The sequence below is a fragment of the Coffea arabica genome, chromosome 11c (genome assembly GCF_036785885.1).
Source record: "Coffea arabica cultivar ET-39 chromosome 11c, Coffea Arabica ET-39 HiFi, whole genome shotgun sequence".
Lineage (NCBI taxonomy): Eukaryota > Viridiplantae > Streptophyta > Magnoliopsida > Gentianales > Rubiaceae > Coffea > Coffea arabica.
The window spans coordinates 1367491-1370579 of NC_092330.1; positions in this window are offsets into that span (position 1 = coordinate 1367491).

The window sequence follows — 3089 nt, forward strand, 5'->3', positions numbered from 1 at the left end:
CGATTGTGATATCTTTATTTTAAGTTAGGGGAATTTTTTTTTCATAAAATATCATCATTTCATTAAATCTATATTAATGGTAGAAATTATATCATCAAATATACATAAATATCAAAGAATAGATCTGAAAAAAAGATAGTCCAGATTTGAAGAATAATAAAAATTACATTATAAAACTCCAAATTTAAAACTCCAGATGTCTGTGCATGCTTTTAATCACCAGATCTACTGATTAACTATTACAAATCCAGATATTATGGTGAGATCTGCTGAATAGATCCAAGAAATTCCAGATCTGATAATCAAAATTTGAAAAAACTCAGATCTAAGAAAAGAAAAATGAAAAATTTATCAAAAACTCTCACTAAAAAATTTAGTAAAGAAGACAGTGCTCCCAACTTTCACTTTCAGGTTACTGAATTACGTCTAGCTAAATACACGATACTACAAGGTAAAATCTAGAGATTTGGAGAGGATCAGGGAGACGTGTCGTTCCTTTTGTTTCAAAATGAAGAGGAAATGAGTAGCATTGTCAAGAATCTTGAAAAATTTACAGAAAAAGAGTTTCTGGTAGTAAAAGATGTCATACAAGACTCGGCAAATGGATGCTATTGGCTTGTTGTTGAATACGTTACCAGTTTGATAGTAATATAGAAGATTGAAATAGTCTAGTCGGGGAAAAAACTTAGCCTGCCATACAGGCAAATTCTGAGATAAAGCTAATGAATGTTGTAGCTTGGATGATACTAATGACATTATAAGATAATTCTAATCACAAAATATGATACAGGGACATGATAATTGGTTTTCATAAGTTGCAGGAAAAGGATACTCAATATAGTCCATGATAATTAGTTTCCATAAGTTGCAGGAAAAGGATACTCAATATAGTCCAATATCTTCGTCCCCAAATATATATTGGACCTGGGACATGGGAAATTGGCTCTTTGAGGACCCATGCACAATACTTATTATACTTGCTTGATTTCCTTTGTTTAAACATATAGACTCTTTGAGGACCCATGCATAGTACTTAAAAATGCACATACTTGCTTGATTTCCTTTGTTTAAACACATGGATACGCTTGATTTAACTTATTGAAATCAATATAGAAAACAAAATCTATTTTAATTAATTGAAACTTTCTATAAAAAGTGTCAAATGCAAATTTGTTTAGATAATTTTGTAATTTATTAGAAAATAAGAAGTTCATAATAAAAAAAAAAGAAGAAGTTGAGGATAAGATGAATACATGGAATACTAAGTTAAATTATTTTATTAGAACAATCTACCTAACTATGTTTTTTTAAATATGCTCATATGAATGTTAAACAGTTTCGTAACACGAAATGTGCTTGCTCGCTCCATAATTTGATAGTACTAGGAGATTATGACCATGCTCGCGCACGGTAGTAAATTGTAAATATGCCCAGGATCGAATGAGGAAGTTCTTTATTATGTCTAGCCGTAAAACGCATACTCAATTCCTTTTCTACAGCCTGGGGAGAAAACATTGGAGCTACAAGTGTGAGTGTTTGATACAGCGCATATTCTATTTGCAAGCATGTGTAAACCGTTGATGAAACTTCATCTATGAAGAATATCATTTTTTAGGGATGCACAGTGTACATATGGATGAACATGCAGAAATGGATAATAGAGGAATAGATGGAGTTTTCAAACCAAACGTTGGTTAGAAAAGCCATTAGAATACAACTAAGTTGCCGCATCTCCCATGGTAGAATACGCATAAAAGCTATCATACCATGGGAAGTGTTTTTCTGCACCATGTCTATCAAAGATTAGAACAGTGTAGGTAGTAATGGATTCAGGAACAAAGACCAAAACTTCTCGAAACTGCAGTTGGTGCTTTGCCACAAAGATGTTCCAGTTGTCCGTAAACTGCCTTCCACGCATTGCAATAGTTATTGTTTTGTTTCCAGTCCTTAGAGTAATCAAAGGAGTCTTGCTATTATGGACAAACTGAGCAACAAACCTTGGGACTTTCTAGCATTGTATGGTGTTAGAGTTAAGAATGTTATGATACAAAGATGCCAAATAACTGAATAAATCTATATATAAAACTCAGAACGTTATGCCGATTCTGTTTGTCAATGAATTGACAGAAACACATGCCTTTGGTTAAAGTTTGTACAAAATCAGGCCTCATTGATGATGACACTCGCTGCCATATCATTTTTTGCTTCGTATCACCTGGAAATTAAAGGACAGTCGCATGAGGCAAAAAAAATTAAAAAATACAAATGGGCTGATACAAAACAAAAGCAGTTAACCCTCAACTTCCTAACTCAAGGGATGGATGTGACTGCAGTATATTAGGTAGAGGATCTGTCCATGGCATGTATACTTGTTTTTTGTCCTCGCAAAAGTGGATGACGTCGAAAATTAGGTGACCAGAATGTCGAAGCAAGAAAAAGTAGTTTTCCTTGATGATGTTGCTGCGGCAAAACTCCTGCCATCCTTTACCGAATGACTGCCGAAGAAGCTAGATAAGCCATGTTCTATACCCTTCTCTTATAGTTAGTTATCTGGCTACAATAGTGCTTGATTAGAAGGGCCTGGAATTGAATAGGAACTATCTGTAGTTCATATGTAAATATGAGTTGCCTAAGGAACGATGTGAGATGGCACTTCAATTCTTGAGAATGAGAAAGACCTGAGGCAGCAGGGCAAAAGCAGGAATAGCAAGACCTGAAAGGAAAACACCATCCATCACACAGGAAGTAACAGAGAAGCAAGTGCAAGAAATTCATCAAAACAGATCACAAGAACGATAGGACATTTCTCGTAAAATGTACAACACGATGGAAAACAAGCAAAGCTGCAGCTGAGGCAGCGAAGTCGACAAAGACACAGCGGCATGCTAGCCGTTTAGTTTTTTAGTTACTACAATGCATTTTTCCATGGAGGCTAAAAAAACCAAACAACAAGCTACAAAGGAAGGTGAACAGCCAGCAGAAAAGATACCAAATAAAGCCGGCAGAAAGCAAAAAACCTTCCACGGACTAGACAAAAAGCAACGCACAGCACATATGTCTTTACGAATGAATGACAAGACTAAGTAAAC